The sequence below is a fragment of the Dasypus novemcinctus genome, chromosome 24, assembly GCF_030445035.2.
Source record: "Dasypus novemcinctus isolate mDasNov1 chromosome 24, mDasNov1.1.hap2, whole genome shotgun sequence".
Classification (NCBI taxonomy): Eukaryota; Metazoa; Chordata; class Mammalia; order Cingulata; family Dasypodidae; genus Dasypus; species Dasypus novemcinctus.
Genome location: NC_080696.1, coordinates 57643733 through 57665130, shown reverse-complemented (window position 1 = coordinate 57665130; position 21398 = coordinate 57643733). Strand labels below are relative to the sequence as shown.

General features: G+C 38.8%; 1 protein-coding gene across 8 annotated transcripts in view; it reads left to right on the top strand.

Moving 5' to 3' along the window:
- BCAS1 (brain enriched myelin associated protein 1) overlaps window positions 1-21398 on the top strand; it is a 111419-nt gene that overhangs the window by 39524 nt on the left and 50497 nt on the right. The gene's annotated exons all lie outside the window — the stretch shown is intronic.

Genomic DNA, 21398 nt, shown 5'->3' with positions numbered 1-21398 from the left:
CCAAGTGCTCCTGTCGGGCAACAGAGAGTATTGGAAAGCATGCCCAGACGCAAGGTGACCCAGAGAAACTCTTTCAACTGTATAAACTGAGGGCCTGAATGGTACATGTCTTAGGGCTGTAGACTGGTCATCAATATTCACAAATATCTGAGAAACTGTTTACTACTTCGCCCTGCTTGAGGAATCTCTTATTGAGTTCTCGTTATTGGCCATGGGCTCCAAAGGCCATGCTGAGGTTGTGATTCTTTTCTTGATAGTCATATGTTTCTTTCTCTTGGGCATTCAAAACCAATCCATTGCCTAAGTTGGTAAAAGACTGAATTATTTATGGGAAGAGAATGAAGGACAAGAAAGCGCCTCTGTGCTTTACTTGTCTTTGAACAGGTCTCTAATGACTCATCCAAACCCCCATCTTAATTAAGTAAACGAACTCAGCATCAGAGAACTGACCTTCAATCATGTCTAACTATAAACCCTGAGGCGCTCGATCCACTCCTGGTCTCAGAAAAGTGAGGACAAGTTTTTGAGTTGTGCTTTAGCAACTCAACTTCCTTTATTGAAGACTCTGAGGGACAGCATCTCAATTTGAGTGGAATGAGCTCCAAAATGAGATTCGAGGCAGAAGATGGGGACTTGTGTTGGGAATGTGGCACATAACCAATATATGCCATGCTCGTGGATGGTCTTTTGAAATTATAGTCATCTCTCAGAAGACCAAAGAATTGTAACTTGTCTTCCTTTCCAAATAGATGAGTTAGCTCCTCACCAATGAAATCTGCATCTCTTTCTGTTATACTACGAATTTCCATTTTCTGTTGGTAGTATCATTGGAATTTGAAATACTGAAAGCCCCCCTCTGTCCTACATGCATATAAAACCCAGAAAAGTTATAAAATGGCCATTTCTCCTCAGTCTGTGTACTTGCAGCTATTTAAATACATAGAAAAACAACCTTCTAGTTGTTAAGGTATCTCATCTGATGCCTGGCTGCACAGTTCTGTATTTGGAGAAGAAAATCGATTGTTCTATAAGTGTAATGAAAGAAGCCAGCCCACAGAATGTAACAAGAATAAAATTTCGCAATCAATGGCTTTCTGGGCGGGAGTACCACATTATGCCCAGACCAACGTCAATGTATTGATTCAGAATTCTTGGGGTAGATTATGCCTTGGGCTCTGCCTGTCAGCTGTCCCTCTGCTCCCACCACACAGCTCTTTCCCCCAGTTTTCCTGCATGCCCCTTGCTGGATTGGAATTCCAACCACAAACTGACAGAGCTGTGAATTGGGAGAGAGATGCCACCATTTCATTCTGTGGGAAACACACAAATCTTCTGTGTTTTCAGAACGACAATCTTATTTTTGTGTCCTATAAAACTACATTCAGAGCATAGCATAATTAAAACAAGGCAAGAATTCATGAACAAATGAAGCATTTAGTACATAGTCCAAAGAAAAGATAAATTATATGCCTGAAAGATTTCACTGAGCTGTGATTCACACAAACCAACGTGCTGGCAGGAATGTAGTCCTTTTTCTTTAACTCTCCCCCCCTCCAATAACTGAACCAGAGCTATAAAATATGCATTTAAAAGATTCATTACAAGAAAAATAGTGAATCATGGAAATTTGACCTTTATCATTTAAAAAAAACACAAAATACTAAATTAATTAATAGAAATTACTATTCTCAACAGGGTACTTTCAAGGAAATCTTTGTGCTATGGGGAGGATGCATACAGTTTTGCCAAACATAGTTTTGTGAGATTTAACGAGAATATTCCTTTTCTTTTAAAAATATACCTAAATTCTACAATGGTTGTGTAAACATTTAAAAGGTAAATCATGGTCCTTGTCCTTCTAAGGGCATAGCATCTAGTGGGAGACAATGCTTCTTTAAGGGAGATTGCGATGTGTGAATTGGCCCTCAAATTCACTTGGGCTATAAATATTACGATCGATACTAGTGTCTTGGCTTCCTCCTCTCCTTTGCTTTCTGAACACACGCAAGAACTGACCTTGTCAAAGTTGCCATGATGTTGCACCTTCCCCCGCCCCACCCAGCTGCCAAATCTACTAAGTCTCAGTCCTTCAGTCCTTATCCTCCTTGACCTTCCCGCAACCTCTGGCACAGCAGGTCACCCCTTCCCTTGGTTTCTAGGTCCTTTTGGCCCCCACTCCTGGCTATTCCTCCCTCATCTCCACTGCTGGGGCCCAAATTTGTAGTTCCCGAAGGCCCCGTCCTTGGACCTCTTTTTGAACTACATTTACTTCCTTTCTGTTCTCTTACAGTCTCAAGGGTTTCATTGTCTCTCTCTGCTGACAATTCCCAAATCTTATCTCTAGACTAGACCTACCCTCCAAACTCCTGATTTAAGAAGCCAGCTGCCTCTTCTACAATTTCCACATTTCCACTTGAATGTTCAATGAACATCTCTGCTTCAACACGTCCAAATCTGAACGCTTCTTTTACCACCGAACAATAACCACGAAACAACCACCTGTTCAACCCACAGGCTCACTCGTCTGAGTTAAGGGCCATCCTGCCGCTATTTTATGGTAGAATTGGACTTAAAGAACCAAGATCCCCGGAGTCCTGTTCTCCATGGTATAGACGCAGGGATTAAAAGGCATAGGTGCCGCTGTCACATAGCTTAGGGTTCAATTCTGGCTCGGCCACCTACTGACTTGTGACCTTGGGCACGTTAAGTAACCCCTCTGGCCCCATTTCCTCATCTGTAAAATGGAGGTAATAATGATAATGAGCATATTATTCACCCTAATGAAAATCACGTGAGATAAGCCATCTAAAGTGCTCAACACAGAAATTTTGCTTTTAAAAAAAAGAAAAGATAGTTTCTATCTTTGTCCTTCCCCCTCTATTTACCAAAAATTTGCTTCACCTTCAAGTCCTACTTCCTCCATAAAGAGACCTGATATCCCCACATCTGGTGGTTTCTGACAACATGAATCCCTCTAGTAATTTTTGTACATGATTTGTTAAGTTAAAGTCTATGATAAAATCAGTTTGAAGGAATCATCTCACTGAAACATCAAAATATTAAGGGATTCCTATAATTTCATCATTTTGCATATGAGGAAATCAGAGGTTCAGAGAAACCAGTCAGTTACTCCAACTCACACAGCTAAAAAGGGACAAAGCCAAATTGCCTGTCTCCAAAGCCCAGACTCTTAAATGCTTAACAGTGCTGTTTTTATCAATTATTGAACACTTGGTCCAATGCGGTCACAATTACGTAAATTTGAAGAAGGTTAATTTAAGGAACTGTGATTCAAAAATATTATCACTTGCAAAATTGGAAGCATTAAGTTAATCCCAAATTAAAAATAAAAAGAATTGCTTAATTCTGATATTAGAAGTCCAGTTAATTATAAACTGTGGTGTTTTCCGTGTGTTTTTTTGTTTGCTTTTTTCCTTTTTGTTTTTGCTCTCTGGCCACAATGCAGTGCCATTTCACCTGGCAAAGAGAACTAGACACCCAAAAGACTTTGTCAGTGTGGAGGGAAAACCCATCTGGAATTATGCAAGTTTTGGATTAAGCCAGGGCTTCAGGAAGGCGCCCTCTCAGGAAAGGCAATGCCTTATGTGCACTTCCTTGGAAATGATGTTCATTAGCTTCTGAGTACCTGTCCTCTCTCCACTGCTAGAACTGAAGAGAGGTGACAGTCAGTGAGTATCCTCTTTTTATTCCCAGAAATCAACTTCAAGTTCTACACGTGGTGCCTGACATTTGTAGTGGTGGGGGTGGTGGGGTGGCTGTGGTGGTGATGGCTGTGGTGGTGATGATGGTAGGAACAGCAGGAAAGAGCAACTCATAGGAAGCCTTTGCACTTTGCTAAGCATGTTCCCTGCGTTGTCTTATTGAACCATCACAACAACATTTGGAGATAGTCACTATCATTATACCCGTTTTATAGATGGGCAGAATGAGGCTCAAAGAAGTTGACTTGCTCAAGACCACATCCCTAATGAATGGCCTGGCTAGGATTCATGTCCTGGCACTCTAACACTTGAGTTTACATTCTTCACCTCGATGCTGTTCATCCCAATAAAAATTCAGAGTGATTCAGGCAACCAGGTCCCCAGCTATACCATCAAAGTTTTAATGAATTTAACACCAAGAAACCTTTGAAACAAGAGGTTTGGAGCAGGAGAGGTGATGAGGAGTGTTAGGAGCCTGAGGGTCCTGAGTGGGGGTCAGATTCTACAACCTTTGGGGAGAACTGATTCACAACAACTGCCCCACATACAAAAATTCAGTCCAGGCTGCTTAGTCAGTAATTTTATTTGCTTTATCAGCTTTGATCCTTAGAAGAACACAACTAGGTTGATAATCGTATTGCCGTTTTAACAGATGAGAAAACAGGGAAATTATTTTCCCAAGGCCACACAGCTCATTAGCATCCAAACTAGAATGGAGATCCATCTGTCTCCAAAGCCTTGGTCATTTTAAATCCTTAGGTCTCATTCACGAAAGGAAGAAGCTACCTGTTCCAGGGTGTTATTATAAGGACAAAAGGTGATGGGGCCATTAGCAGCAGTAATGTTAAGTAAAAGAGTACATTTTCTCAATGGTCAGAAACTTAGAAATAAGCAGCTGTTTTAATGATGAAATAGATCAAATGGTCTTCCAGAGGGATGGAGTTTGCATGGTATATCATTTAGGGAGCCTTTGGCTGCAAGTGAAAAATAACAACAGCCAATTAATATTGGCTTAATCAATGAGAAGGAATGTATCATTTCTTGTATGTAAGAACTCTGGAGGTGGGTGGTTTGGGTTGGTTCAATGTCTTCACAGCACCCAGCTGCCCATCTTTCTTCTCCAACACCCCCATGTATTGGCTTGAGTCATAGGTGTGGCCCCTCATGGTTCTACATGGCTGCCGTCATTCCACATATCATATCTTCAAATTAAAGAGGGATTTCCTAAGATTTCCTCTTATATCCCATTCCCAAATTGATTCCCAGGCCCAGGTGCAAGGGAGGCTGGGAAAGGAAATAACTGGCATTTTCAATTTTGTTTGTTTTTTTTTTTAGCAAAAGCAGATTCTGCAAGAAAAGGGATATGGAAATAAGAGAATTGGGGAGGATAAGGCTATTTGGTAGACAATCAATAGTGTTGGCCATAGGTAGATCCCAGATACACTTTTTTTAATCCAATTTTGATCTGAATTTAGAAACCACTAAGGGGAACTAGTAGAGGCTGCTACAGTTTTCCCCTAGAGTGATTTACTTATACATACTCATTGCACTAGCTTCCTAACTTTTTTTGCTATAGCCCACGGTAAGAAACAGATTTTACATCATGAGCTGATTTGCATGCTCATACACAAAACAAAGGATTTATAAAATCATATTAAGCTTACAGCATGCAAGTCATGCTGGTATTTTCTATCCTTTTCTGTTCTATACAGTTTTATTTTTTTTCAGTGTTAATTTTAACTCACTAAATTATTTTCCAGTTCACAAATGTTCACAATTTGCAGTTTGAAAAACTCATAATCACCCTTCCTATCTACTAAGAAATTGATCTTGAGGGATATAACTAATCCAACTGTGTATTCCCAATGCCTGGCTCGTGTTGGCATACAGTAATGTTTGTAAGAATAAATATCGTACAGAATGAGGTTTGTCAAAGACTTGTTTTAGAATAAATTACTGCCATGTCTTATCTGCAATACCTAAGGAAATTAAAATAGAAAATGATTTCAAAATATATGATACAAATGTTACAAATGATAATACAAATGCTTTCACTCAGGTAAACTGTATAGGATCATACATTTATACCACTTATTTGGAATTTTTAATTCAGTCTTTATCAACATGTTTGGGGTTAATCATGTTTGAACTATCCAGTGAATCATGTTTTGCAATGAATTTATAAGGTCAAGTTTGAGTTCTTATCTTTCCCTCTGGGGATATTTAGCCTGAGTTATTCCTTCAACGTTTTTAATAACAGCTAGCATTTATTGATTGTTTGCTGTGTGCCAAGCACCATTTTAACCACTTTACATGTATATACTTAATCCTCATGTCTGCCTGTGAAGGGTGTATTATTATTATACCCATTTTCTCTGATGCCCAAAGAGATGAAATAACTTACACATGGCTAGAATTTTTCAACAGTGATTACGTGTTTAGCAAAAGCTCATGAAAGTTCAAGAAGAGGAAACACCTAGTATATTTCAAACATCATATCTTTTAAAATTTCTGATGCCAGCACTTCTTAAACTGGTGTTTGGGGGAACATTAGTTCAGGGAGATGGATCTAGAGATAGGGCTCTGTCATCAGATAATTTTGTAAAATGCTACTTACTCTACACGCTCTCTTGAAGACGTCGGCCTCCTAAAGCCTCTGGGAAGTCCTGCAGTAAGCATACCTATTTAACTTTGTTTAACCAACTATTTCTCAAACTTAATTATCCATGTAATTAGCTGTCTAACAGATAGGACATATCTTCCTTGGAACAGTTCTTTTAGGGAATGCTGCTTTAAGCGTTTAGACCAGAAGTTGAAAACTGGCCACCTATAGAATGGATTGAGCCACAGATATGTTTTAAGCATCACAGTTTTTAAAATACTTTTTATTAATTGGTAATATTTTTAAATTGACAATATTTAAAAGTTCCATGATTCCAACTTTTCTGACAAAAGGGAAGAGCTGTTCTATATTCTCAGATGGAATGGGAGTTGTGACTGTCCCATGAGATGGCCATTCACCCTCCAGTTCACTGCACTCCCCACCCCTCCCTATTGTTTCCCAACAGTGCAGCCATGTGAATCATCCTTGATTGCAACACTTGAATTGTTTTTTCTCATTGAGAGTGAGGTAAAATATTTCTATCGTAGGCCATTTTACTTCCTCCATAGCACTTATCACAATTTGAAGCTATTTAGGTGGTCACCTGTATACTAGACTATAAACAGAGCTTTCTGGTCAATCAGTCTGCAGATATTGAACAATAAACAGGAAGCATGAATACTTTTGTTTATTCAATTCAACAAACATTTGAGTGCTTTCTTTGTGCTGGGCATGATTTGACATTCTTGGGGAATTGAATGGTGAATAAAACTGAGCCCGCTACCTCACGGGAGCTTCCATTCTAGTGGCAAGACCAAGAATAAATAAGAAAATAAATAAACAATTTTAGGGAATAAAGAGGATTATGAGAATAATCTACAGGGTTTTGAGATTAAAATAGAGAGGAGACTGAGCCTTAAAATTGTGCAGGGGAGGATGATCAGGGTCAGGAAAAAGGTTGGTCTAATCTGAGAATTTAGGGGGAAAAGGCTGTGACTTTTTTCTTTTTTCTTTTTTTTTTAACACAAAGCCAAACAATTCTTAGAAAGGCTGCAGTCTAACTTTGGCAGTTTTCTCACTTTTGGGAAGTGTTTATTAAACAGGTGGCAAACATGCTTTAGACTATTTGTTATTAGCTTTTTATTTTGAGGCAGTTTTTTTTAATGTTGAGCATTTTTCCTCTAATAAATGTGAAACACTATTATCAGGCTGGAATTATACACATTGGGGAAGAAAATCATGGAAGAGAAAAAACTTGACACATATCCCTTGTTTGCCCAGTGTGACTTACTCTGGAAATCACTCTCCACCCACTCTTAACCCTCAACAAATGTACTTTGCTGTTTTAAATCCCACATTAATGAACTTGATTTAATAGCATGCAAACTCCTTAGGAATATCCCCCAAACCACTGACAGCTGCCAGAGTCGGAAGCCAGAGAAGCCCGTGTGCGTGTAACACAGCATCCACGTTTCCCTTGCCATTGGAAATCCAGTCGATACATTCACTTCTCAAGCAGAGGAATTGTTGAGAGAAAATGGATAACCAGTATTTATAGGAAGCAAGCGTGAACTGCTTTCTTTGATAGATTGCTTTCTACCCTCTACCCATTACTACAATGTCCAGCTGGTTTATTTAATCTTACATCTCTGCATTGGACAATAACTCGGACTAATGGAGACCTAACCATGTAAATGTCCTGTGTTAGACTTTGCTGCTGAGACATGAGGTGCGTTTTTAATACCCTAAGGTTGGGGTCTAGACAGTGTTAAAATAGTGGCAGTCTTATGCTTTACAATAAAGAGCATCCTGCTCATTAATTGATCCAGTCTATTGTGATTCAATTCGATAGGGGTCCAAAACAAATAATATTGCCTTCCTCCACCCTAAAAGAGGAAGGAAAATGGATCCACGGAATGTTTTGTGACCTGTGTTATCCAGTTTAAATTTTCCTCTTAGAAAACATGCCAGAGGAAAAGAAAATCTACATTTCATGTTTTAATATTTTAATTTTTTTCTTTCTGAAGTCTCTGATAATTTCTCAACAAACTACTTGGAACCCCAGGAAGCTTGTTTTAACCAAGCTAGTACTAGTCTCCCTGTACTAAAACACCACATTTTAGCAGTTAACAATTTTAACGTCTAACTTCTTGAAGTCTAAATACACATGCTTTTTGAATGAGAAATGCTACATTTAGGGATTTTTTCAGGATATCAATACAACTTTATCTGCAAGGATTTTTTTTAAATTCCAGCATTGAATAAAAAACTTGGGATGATCCAAAAGATCTTATATGAGGGCTACTATATTGACTATGCTATACCCTTACACAGGACACCATAAACAAGGATAACATAAAGAACTATTGGCACAAAGATAGTCATAATATAATGTTAAATGAGCAGAACCAGTTTCAAAAATAGTATATAGAGAATGATCCCTTTTGGGTAAAAATTGTGTCTACTTGCCTGCCCACATATCGATCCATCTACCCAAATAAGAGTATGGAATGAAAAATTGCAAATTGTTAATAATAGTTGTGTATCTTTTTTTTTTTAAGATTTATTTTATCATTTATTTCTACATCCCTCCCCCCCCACTGTTTGCCCTCACTGTCTGCTCTCTGTGTCTGTTGCGTGCTCTCTGTCTGTTTGTCTTCTTTTTTTTTGTTTTTAGGAGGCGCCAGGAACCAAACCTAGGACTGAGGAGGCACACAATTGCCTGCGCCACCTCTGCTCCTTGCTTGCTGTGTCTCTTATTATGTTTCCTTGTTGCATCATCTCGCAGCATCATCTTGTTGCGTCAGCCTGCCATGCCAGCCCCATCGCATCAGCTTGCTATCTTGCTCACCTTCTTGAGGAGGCACTGGAACCAAACCCAGGACCTCCCATGTGGTAGGCAGGTGCCCAACTGCTTAAATTACATCTGCTTCCCAGTTTCTTTCAATAATGAGATAGCAGGTGCATTTTATTTTTGCACTCTTTGCTCATTTATATTTTCTCTTTTTCATAAAAGGAGAAGTACAAAGTACTGCTTATCCAATTAAAAGAAAGAAAATTCCACAATCTAAGCAATTTCCTGATTGCTCCACTAGACTGTGCTATGAGGCATGAGACACCCCAAATGACATTAGTTGGAAATTGCAAAAGGGCTCTTAGTAACACTGCCTTGGGAAGTGGATGTGGCTCAAGCAATTGGGCTCCTGTCTACCATATAGAAGGTCCAGGGTTTGGTGCCCAGGGCCTCCTGGTGGCAAGCTGGCCTGTGCAGTAAGCTGGCCCACACAGAATGCTGGCCCATGCAGAGTGCTGGCCTGTGTGGAGTACTGCCCTGCACAGGAGTGCTGCCCAATGCAGGAGTGCTGCCCCATGCAGAAGAGCTGGTGCAGCAAGATGATGCAACAAAAGAGACACAGAGGAGAAATAATAAGAGACACAGAGGACTGGGAGCTGAGGTGGCGCAAGAGAATGATTGCCTCTCTCCCGCTCTGGGAGGTCCCAGGAGTGATTCCTGGAACTGCCTAATGAGAATCCAAGCAGACACAGAAGAACACACAATGAATGGACACAGAGAGCAGACAATGGAGGGAGGGGGGAGAAATAAATAAAATTTTTTAAAGAAATTAAAACAAAAAAATAACAGTGCCTTCAACCAGAGGTTCACTTTTCTCTCACAGCAATTCCTGTGGTATGCAATCTAGAGATTGCATGGTAATTCCTTGCTCAGAAATAACACTGATTTTTGAAGTATACTTATCACAAAGGTATAGTGATTTCTACTAGGAGATCAGAAAGAGGAATTTTGTCATGAATGGACCATTTTTTGAAGCCCATTGACAATTGGCATTTCCTATGGTTCTGTTACCTGCGATTTTCCCCTGACATTGTCAGGCGCTTGGAAGATGCTAGTGGTTATTTATGAATTTATGTGAACTGAGCAGAGATAAATGGAAAAAATAAAAGTACAAAACTAGCCACATTGATAAACATTTATTGACCTTCCTTAGATAGCTTTGAGCTTTGTAATAGAACAAAGTTAAAAAAAAAAAAAAAAAAGTCCTGATCTGTTTAGGACATTTCAAAGTTCCACAAAACATTTTTGGTAGTCTTTGGTCTTAGGGTTCCTTTCTGCTTGCTTATTAATATGCTTTTCCTCCTGGATAAATTGCAAGATAAATTCTATCTTCAAGAATCAACTATACCCTATTTTTCTTCCTAAGTCTAATGATGACACGCAGGTGACATTGTTCTCAGAAGAAGAAAAGTAAAGACTGGATCTTCTGAAGGCCATTGTTGCCTGGCAAATGACACCTTTTGTGCTGTTGTGACATCCAAGGGGGAGAGGAAAATAGAGCTTTCTTTTTTATCCCAGACAGCATGTGGCTCCAATTTCTAACAGATGGAAAGTTGTGAGGTAACGGGTTTCAACATTTTTCAGACAAATTTCCTGTGTTAAACTGTACGTTAGGTATTGATTCCTGGTATAAAGATTCAGAATGAAACCAGTAATGAACAATCAATGATAAAGTCTAGATGAAGGAGACAGTCATCACAAAGAGTTGCAGACAACTGCTGTTTTTTAAAAGCTTTGATCATCCTCCCTTTCCTTCCATTTTCACTTTGACTACATAGACCTGCTCAAAGGAGGCTGAAATCCAGCATACAATTTATAGTTGAAGGAAGGTGCCAGAAGCTTCCATATGGGTTTTATTATAGACAATCCAGTTACGATCAGGCACACTATTTTTCAACCTGACAAATTATGATCACTTAACTAGTGTTCCTGCCCATTTTCTCTTTGTAGCCCACAGAAAGGAAAAAATATATATAAGCTTTTTCTACCCAGATGAAAAACAAGTTGACATCGTGAACACCTGTTTGCTTAAAAGAAGTTTCCAGGTATTTCCTGGAGAACATTTCTGTTTCTGTCTAAAATTTCTGTTTGCTGAGAATGATCTGGAGGCCTGGTGAGAATAGCAAAGACATATTTGTAGTTAAGGAGCAAGATCATTCTATGAATAATACAACATTTGCAGCAGAGGCCACAAGCTGCCTGCCTGCAAACTGGATCCTACTTCCAGCTGTGTTTAGTTTGGCTTGCTGAAGGTTTTTTTGAAATATTCGCCCACATTTTTGTTTTCATTTTAATTTTTAATGATAATACATTCACCTAGCTTGAAACAAGAAAATATAAAATGGATAATTTGTCCATCAGTGCCACCCACAATAGAAAACAGCTGTCGATTTTCTTTTTCTATGATTCCAGGGCTGGGGGATTGAACCTGGGACCTTATATGTGGGAAGCCAACGCTCAACCACTGAGCCACATTGGCTCCCCTGAGTTGATTTTTCATTTGTTTGCTTGTTGTTGTTTTTGTTTGTTTTTTGGAGGCACAGGGAACCGAACTCAGGGCCTCCCATGCAGGAAGCAGGCACTCTACTGCTGAACCACATCCACTCTCCCATATTTTTTAATGGGTATTTCAAGGGTTTCTTTGGGCATATATATGCAAATTCAGCAATAAATTTTTATTCCTTCTTTCTTACACAAAAGGTAGTATAATGTACATTGTTCTACCCTATTCTTTTTTTTTCAGCTTACCATACTTTCTATACTTGCACATAGACAGCCTCCTCATTTTGACATCTGTATAGTATTCCACTGAATGGGTGTACCATAATTTATTTAACCAGGGCTATGTAAATTGGTCGTTTCCAATATTTTGCTTTTACAAGCCTTGCTGCAGTGAATCACCTGGTACATTTGTCATTTCATACATGTGTGAATTTAGATTTAGAATCAACTCTTAAAAGTGAAATTGCTGGGTAAAAGAGTTTATTCTTTTAGAATTTGGGTTGAAAATGCCAAATTGTCTCCCAGCATGATGGAATTAATTTACACTCCTATAGCAATATAGGAGAGTGGCTGCTTCACCCCAGCCTTCCAACTAAATAAACACTTTTGGATTTTTGATATATCAGTCTTTTCTTTCACGACTTCTAGATTTTAAGTCTCACATGTAAAAACCTATTCAATCCAAAATTATAAAAGACTTCTTCCATGTTTATGGCTAATGATATTGAGCACCTTTTCCTGTGTTTATTGCCATTTGCATATCTTCTTTGGAGAAACGTCTATTTAAGTCATTTGCCCAATTTTTAATTGCATTGTTTGCCTTTTTGTTGTTGAATTGTAGGAATTGTTTAGATATTCTGCATATTAAACCCTTATCTGAAATATGGTATGAAACTATTTTCTCTCTTTCTGTAGGTTTTTTCACATTCTTGAAAATTTCCTCTCAATATATAAAACTTTAATTTTGTTGTTTTGTTGCTCATGTTTTTGGTGTCATCTCTAAAAATCCATTGCCAAATCCAAGGTCATGAAGATTTCCCCCTATGGTATCTTCCAAGAGCTTTACAGCTTTTATATTTAGGTCCTTGATACATTTTGAGTTAATTTCTGTGCATGATATGATATAGGAGTTTAACTTCATTCTTCTGCATATGGATATCCAGTTTTCCCAACACCATTTGTTGAAGAGACTAGTCTTTCCCCACTGCATGTACTAGCATCTTTGTCAAAAATCAATTGGCCATAGATGTTCTGGGTCTATTTCTGGACTTATAATTCTGTTCCACTGATGTATTTGTCTATTTCTGTGCCATTGCCACATTGTTTTGATTACTATTGCTTTGTAATACAATTCTAAATCAGGAAATATGAGTCCTTCAAATCTCTTCTCTTTCGAGATGGTTTTGGCTATTCAGTGTCCCTTGCAGCTCCATGTAAATTTGAGGGTCAGTTTTCCTATTTCTGTTTTTAAAAAGACTGCTGGAATTTTAATAGGGATTGAATTGTATTTGTATATTGCTTTGGATAAGAGTGACATATTAACAATGTAAACTCTTCCAATCCATGAACATGGATTTCTTGACATTTATTTGTCTTCTTTAATTTCTTTTAGCAGTGCTTTGTAGTTTTCAATATACAAGTCTTAGTTAAATTTATTCCTGGATATTTCATTCTTTTAGGTACTTACCTAAATGAAATCATTTTCTTAATTCCCTCTTCAGATTGTTCATTACTAGTGAATAGGAACACCACTGTTTTTTCATGTTGATCTTGTATCCTATTTTAATGAATTTATTTATTACCTTCAAATTTTTCTTGTGGATACTTTTGGGTTTTCTACATATAAGATCATGCTGTATGCAAATGGAGATACTTTTACTTCTTCCTTTCCAGTTTTTGGTACCTTTTATTCCTTTTTCTTGCCTAATTGCTCTGGCAAGAACTTCTAGTACAGTATTGAACAGCAGTGGTAAAAGTGAGCATCCTTGTCTCATTCCTGAGTGTGTATCATTCACCATTGAGTATGATGTTTTCTGTTTTTTCATAAATGGCCTTTATTGTGTTTAAAAAGTTCCCTTCTTTTCCTACTTTTCTTAGTGTTCTTTAATGAAGAAATAATACTAGATTTTGCTGAATGCCTTTTCAGCATCTTTTGAGATAATTATGTCATTTTCACCCTTTCATTCTATTTATGTAGCATATTGCATTGATCAATTTCCCTATGTTGAAGCACCCTTGCATTTTTGGGATGAATCCCACTTGTCATGTTATGTAATCTTTTTACTATACCATGGGATTTGGCTTGCTAGTATTTTTAAAGGATTTTTGCATCTATATTCATAAGGGAAATCAGTCTGGAATTTTATTTTCTTGTGATGTCTTTACCAGGCTTTGATATCAGAGTAATGCTGACCTCATAGAATGAGTTAGGAAGTATCTCCTCCTCTTGGATTCTTTGGAAGATGTTGAGAAAGATTGGTATTAATTCTTCTTTAAACATTTGGTGTAAAAAAATGGTGAAGCCATTTGATATGAACTTTTATTTGGTGGAAGGTTTTTGATTATTGATTTAATCTTAGTAATTTTTATGGGTTTGTTGATGTTTTCTATTTCTTCTTGAGTCAACCTGCGTAATTGATGTATTTCTGAGAATTTTTCCATTTCTTCTAGATTATTAACTCACTGGTGTACAATTGTTCATAATATTCTCTTATAATCATTTTTATTTCTGTAAGGTCAATAGTGATATCATCATTTTCCTTTTTGATTTTAGTTATTTGCATCTTTTTTTTAAAAAGGATTTATTTTATTTTATTTATTTATTTCTCCCCACCTTATCATTGTTTGCAATTACTATGTCTGTTGGTCTTCCTTGTTTCTGTAGGAACTGAACCCAGGACCTCCAATGTAGGAGGAAGGCGCCTAATCGTTTGAGCCACCTCCACTCCCTGCTTTATTGAGTCTCTCATTATGTTTTTCTTCTTGTGTCTCAATGCATTATCTTATGTCAGCTCACTGTGACTGCCTATCACATCAGCTTGCTGTCTTGTTTGTCTTCTTTAAGGAGGTACCAGGAACTTCCCTGCTTTGTTGTGACTCTCATTATTTCTTCTTGTGTTACTTGTTGCATCAGTTTGCCACACCTGCCCATTGTGCCAGCTTGCTGTCTTCTTTAGGAAGCACTGGGAACTGAACCAGGGACCTCCTATGTGGTAGGCAGGAGCTCAATTGCTTGAGCCACATCCACTTCCTAGTTATTTGCATCTTTCTCTTTTTCTTTGTCAGTCTAGCTAAAGGTTTGTCAATCTTATTGACTTTTTCATAAGCAACTTTTTTTTGGTTCACTCTCAATTACTTTTTATTTTCTCTATTTCATTTATTTCCACTCTAATCTTAATTATTTCCTTTCTTCTGCTAACATCAAGTTTACTTTGCGCTTCTTTTACTAGTTCCTCAAGATATAAAGCTACGCTATTAATTTGAGATCTTTCTTCTTTTTTAATACAGGCATTCATCGCTATAAATTTTTCTCTGAGCATTGCCTTTGCTCTGTGGTTACTTTTTCTATTTCAATAATTTTTAATTTATTGAGACTCCTCTTATGCCCTAACATATAACCTGTCCTAGAGAATGATACATGTGCACTTGAAAAAAATGTGTATTCCACCATTGTTGGATGAATGTTTTATATATGTCAGTAAGATCTAGGTGGTTTATGGTACTGTTAAGATCCTCTATTTTCTTATTGATCTTCTGTTTAGATGTTCCAGCCAGAGGTGGAAGTGTTGTATTGAAATCTCCAACTACTATTATAGAACTTTCTATTTCTCTCTTTGATTTTGTCAATGTTTGTTTCATGTATTTTGGTGCTTTGCTCTTAGGTACATATATTATTATAATTATTAAGTCTTCAATTCTTCTGTTGAACTGGCCGTTTTATCAATATATAATGTCCTTATTTGTTCTTATCATAGTTTTTTACTTTAAGTCTGTTTTGTCTGATATTAATATAGCTACCCCCTCTTTCTGATTAGTATTTGCATAAAATATTTTTTCCATCCTTTCACTTTCAATCTATTTGGATTTATTTATTTATTTATGAAGATTCATTTTTTATTTATTTCTCCCCCCACCCCCCACCGTTGTCTTGTCTGCTCTCTGTGTCCATTCGCTGTGTGTTCTTCTGTGTCCAGGAATCTGTGTCTCTTTGTTGCGTCATCTTGCTGCGTCAGCTCTCTGTGTGTGTGGTACCTCTCCTGGGCAGGCTGTGCTTTTTCCGTGCAGGGTGGCTCACCTTACGGGGTGCACTCCTTGTGTGTGGGGTTCCCCTATGCAGGGAGCACCCCTGTGTGGCACGGCCCTCCTTGTGCACATCAGCACTGCACATGGGCCAGCTCACCTCATGGGCCAGGAGGCCCTGGGTTTGAACCCTGGACCTCCCATGTGGTAGGTGGATGCTTTATCAGTGAAGCCAAATCCGCTTCCCAATCTATTTGTATTTATGGACTTAAGGTGGGTCTCTTTGAAACATCATATAGTTAGCTCATATCTCTATCCATTTTGCCAATATCTTCCTTTTTTTTAATGATTTATTTATTTCTCCCCCCCTCCCTCCATTGTCTGCTCTCTGTGAGCATTCACTGTGTTCTTCTGTGTCTGCTTGTATTCTCATTGGGCTGCTCTGGGAACCAATCCTAGGACCTTCCAGAGTGGGAGAGAGAGGGTCGTTCTCTTGCACCGCCTCAACTCCCTGGCCTGTGGCATCTCTCATTGTCTCTCCTCTGTGTCTCTTTTTGTTATGTCATCTTGCTGTGTGCAGCTCTCCACGTGGGCCAGGACTCCTGCACGGGGCTGCACACCTGCATAGGGCAGCACTCCACCTGGGCTAGCTCGCCTCATGGACCAGCTTGCCTTCACCAGGGGGCCCTGGGTATTGAACCCTGGACCTCCTATATGGTAGATGGGAGCCCAATTGCTTGAGCCACATCCACTTCCCCAATATCTTCCTTCCGACTGAGAGAGTTTAATCCATTTATCATCTAGGGAATTTACTGTATTTCCTTTCTGTTACCAATACTGATCTATAAATAGAAATTTGCACTCATTGTCCTTACCAACTTAACCTGAATCTGAATTATACCTTGGGATTACAAAAAGGCTCAACTCATATTAGAACTCATTTTTTAAAAGTGTATGTCTTCCAAAGCAAAATACATTTTGCCTGGAATTAACTAGAAAAACCTAAAAAAAAAAAAAAAAAGAGTGTTCAGGCCATGATTTTTATCTACTTTTAATTTCATGAAACTGTCTCTTTATGAGACATTTTGTAAGAAAGACCTGTCTGTTTAGAAACAGTCTTAGGGCTTAATCAAATCTTTGTGTAATATATGTATTATTATTGCTTTAAATATATTCATCAAATATGCATGGCTTTTGTAGCAGTTCCACAAAGGCCTGATTTTTTTTAATGCAGACTCTTCCAACCGGGGCTTTGGTGTTAGGCCAGTCTATGTATAGAAGCTAAGTGGCAAGAGACTCCCGCGGAGGACAGCGGTGCAGAAATCTGGAGACCGAAATAGATTACTATGGTGGCCTGACCCAGAAAGACGTTAGTAAGAGAAGGCAGAACTGAGTCAAAGCCATGCAAGGGACAAGTTCGAAGTGGCCTGGCAGCCAGAGGGTGGCGATAGAAGCCTGGGGAGAGAGCACCGTACACAGAGAAATAGAACAAAGAATTTACTCCTTATTCAGTTATCCATTCAGCAAGGGTTTCTTGAGCATCTACTTGTGTCAGGCACTTTGAGAATAGGATGGCATTTTCCATGTTTTGTCATTGCTGTTTTAGCAACATTTCTGGAACATTTTCCTACCAGGCATTATGCTAAAACAATTTGCCAGCATTATTTCTCATTAAAACGCATAATAAATTATATAAGGTAGAGTCTATTATTAATCTAATGTTAGATAAAGAGACTGTTAGCCTGAGACCCTGCCTGGGGTCCCTCAGCTTGTAAAGAGCAGAGCTTGAAGGAGAACATGGACTTGTAACAACTGCAGGCTGCTGCTGTGATGAGAAGGGCATGGTGCTGTGGTTAGCGGCTCCCAGTCAGAGTGCCAACAATTAAACAGGTAATTTCAGAAGTTCAACATGAAGGATACTGATGAGAGGGCAATCATGAGAAACACACAGCAGTAAAACACAATGGAGGTTAAACTCTGATCCCAAAATTACTTAATTGTACACTCATCGGCTGAAAAAAAAAAAGACACTGATCATTGGCATTCCTTTATCCATTCACTTATTTGTAAATAATATTACGACTTCTCTCACTGATAACTATCTCAAGGCTCGAAATACTCTCAGAGCAGGATTTATTGTTAATGTGGCAAGTAAAGTTCGTATTTCTGTGCATTTCAAATTTGGAGAACTAACTTCATGTCAGATATTTTACCTGGTAATGTAACTAAAAATTTCATACTCCACCTAAAATCACCTCACCTATCAGCAGCTATCAATATGACAACACTGGTCTGCTATAAATAGAGTAGAAATTTTAGGTCAAAAGGGAATAGTGGAGCTGAATTTACTCTCCTTCCTGAAACAGACAAAACCTTGAACAAAATATAGCAAGAACAGTTTTCAAAACATTGGTTACCAGGCAACAAATGATAGGTGATCCCTGAGAGATGGGAGCTAAGGAAACGAGCCCTACAGTTGTCCCAGCTTTCTGACTCGAGACAGTTGTCAGACACAGCACAGGGAAGAGAAACCGAGGCAGTGCCAGTCTCCTGAGTTGAGAAGATGAAACTGAGGGTCCAGGGAGACCAAAGTGATAGAGCTCACAGGACAAAGTATCAGAGAAGAGAGAAAGCAAAGAGAGAGAAATCCAGAGCTCGCTAGAGGGTCCTCATAGAGTGTTCAGCAGTGAACTGAGCAGCATATGCATGGGAGGAAAAGAGTGAAAACTGGGAGGAAAAACACCTGGAGGGATTGGAAGTAACAGTACCTGGCATTTGCACAGGGCCAGGAATAACGCATAAGAAAGTATTTTTCAAGAAATAAAGGTGAAGTGGTTTAGACAGATTATAAGGGCAGTACTTCTTAGGAGACAAATTATGTGAGGTCAGGATCTTCAGGCATAGAATTTATGGATTTTGTATACATTTATGTATACTCCCCGTGATGATTCCCGTTGCCTGGATTAGTTTCTGTTATGTTGAATTTTACTAGTCATACTATGCAAATGTGGTTAAGGTGACACTCACGGCCAAATGGTGTATAGCAGTTCAGATGTTCAGTTCTAGCAAGCCTGGGTTAGAATCCCCAGATCTGCCCCTTTCTAGTTGTGTGATCATGGGCAAGCAACCTATCATCTCTGAGCCTGATTCCATCATTTGTAAACTGTTAAGTACAATATTTACCTCAGAGAGTCATTGTAATGATTAAATGGCATGATGCATTTAGCACCCTGATTTTACTCACATTTTGGCACATTGTAAATGCATCATATTTGACATTATACATAAAGATACACTGAGGTTAGATGAACTTGTTCAAAATTATACTAGCTTATAAAAGACTAATGGTATATATGTATTGCTCAATATATAGTCATTAAGTTGAACTGAATTATATTTTAGTAATTGGGATAGTCAACCATCTCAGTTTTGACTGGGTTTCCAGAAATGACCAATCCTAGAAGAGGAAATTTAAAATCAGGGGGTCAAGGTGCAAAGCTCCTGTATCCCACTCATCAGAAGTAGTCAAAATAGACAGTAATGCAAAGTCTAGTGCAAAGAATGCCACATACCTGGCATTCTTAGAAATTCTTGAGTAAACACAGGGTCCCCATCCATTCTCCTCTAAGATAGGAAACAGGGTCTGGCAGCACTTGCCAGTGGCGGGCGAGATGATTTGGAGAAGGCAGACTGCCCAAAGGACCACATGGGAATGGAAGGGAAGATAAAGAGAGGAGAGGTGAGAGTCAGCAAGTCAGTGCCTCACTCTGAAGCCATGCTCTCATCTGCCCACTCTGCAATGTTTTAATGTGTCGTCTTCTACCCCTACCAATAACCCAAAAACTTTCAGATCCAAAGAAGTACCTGCAGGACCTTTCTCCTGAAATCTGCAATTTTTTGCAAGGATACGTTCAAGTTTTTATACATGCATGCTTCTTGAGCCAGCATTTTCACTTTAGAGAATTTATTGAAAGGAAATATAGATACACATGAATGATTATAAATATAAATGTGGGATGTCCATTTCAACACTGCTTGGAACATCTTACATGTAAAACTATAAATGCCATAAAAGTCCATCAATCAGGATATTAGACAATAAATAATGTTACAACCAGACAGTGGGATACCATGTAAGACATAAAGAATGATGCAAATCAAGCAGTATCGCAATAGAAAGATATCTATACTATTTTGTTACATGTAAAAGGCAAGTTGATTCAGATAGCAGCATCCCATTTATAAAATATTCATATGTCCATATCCACTATTAGGTAGTTAAATGACACATATTTACTGAATGCCTGCTGAAGGTCTTAGATATTGGAGAAATGACAACAAAGTAGACATAGTCACTGTCTTCATTGAGCTTCCAGTCAGGCAGGAGTACAAGAAAAGGGGCAGGTGGGGGCAGTGGGGGTGAATGGGGACCTCATATTTTTTTAATGTAATATTTTTTTAAAAATGAATAAATTGAGTAGAATTTGGAGGAAAAAAACAAAAACAAAAACCTCAAATGAAAATGTGTTGCTAGCTCTTGAGTTGGAAATTAAAATGCTGTAATAATTGATGACTAAAAAAAAAAAGAAAAAAAGAAAAGGGGCAGATAAGGAGCAAACAAAAACGGTGTACAAGCTAAGACAGAAAGAGCAAGTGCTCGGGGATTGATGCTAATGAGGGGAAAGAGACTTGAGCTGGATACTTAGGAATGGCTTCTCTCAAGTGGTGACACTTAAAACCTTTGAGTAGAAATTACCCACAGGCATAAAGAGGGGAAGAGTGTTCCAGACAAAAAGCCCCAATGTTGGAAAGAGCTTATGGTATGTTGAAGAAACTCAAAGAAAACAGTGGCCAGAGAGAAAGGAGGGCAGGAGAGGGTGGCACAGAGAGGTTGAAGAGGTAGGCATGGCCAGACCATGGAAGACCTTGGAGAGCCTGTGTTGGAGTTTGGACTTGACTCTAAGGGTAAGAGGAAGCCACTGGAGGGACTCAGGAGCAAAGGAAGGATGACTGAAGGAGAACAAGAACCCACGCTGACAGGGCGGGAGGCAGTGGGTCATGTACCCGAGAGATGGCAATGGCTTGGCTCAGGGTCCTGGGCATGGAGATGGGAAAGGACAGATTTAGAATGCAGCCTGCCTCTGGGGTGAGTAGGAGAGACTGTTCCCGTATCACAGTCCTCCACAGATTAACTCCCAGGAACCACAAGCCGAATTATTATTTTAAAATGCCTGTGCATTTCTTAGTTGATATAAATTTACCACTGTGGGGATGGTGGAAATCAGTGTTGGAAAATATTGGCATCTCACACAACCTCTTTGCAGAATTAGGAGAAAAGGTTTTTTGTCTGGAATGCAACGGGCACTGCTGTGTTTGTTAGCCTCTGGCTCCAAACAGTGTCCGTCTAACCAACTGCAAATGCTGAATATGTTAGAAAGAGGGGGAGGGAGAAGGAAAAGTGGTTCTCATAAGCTCCTGA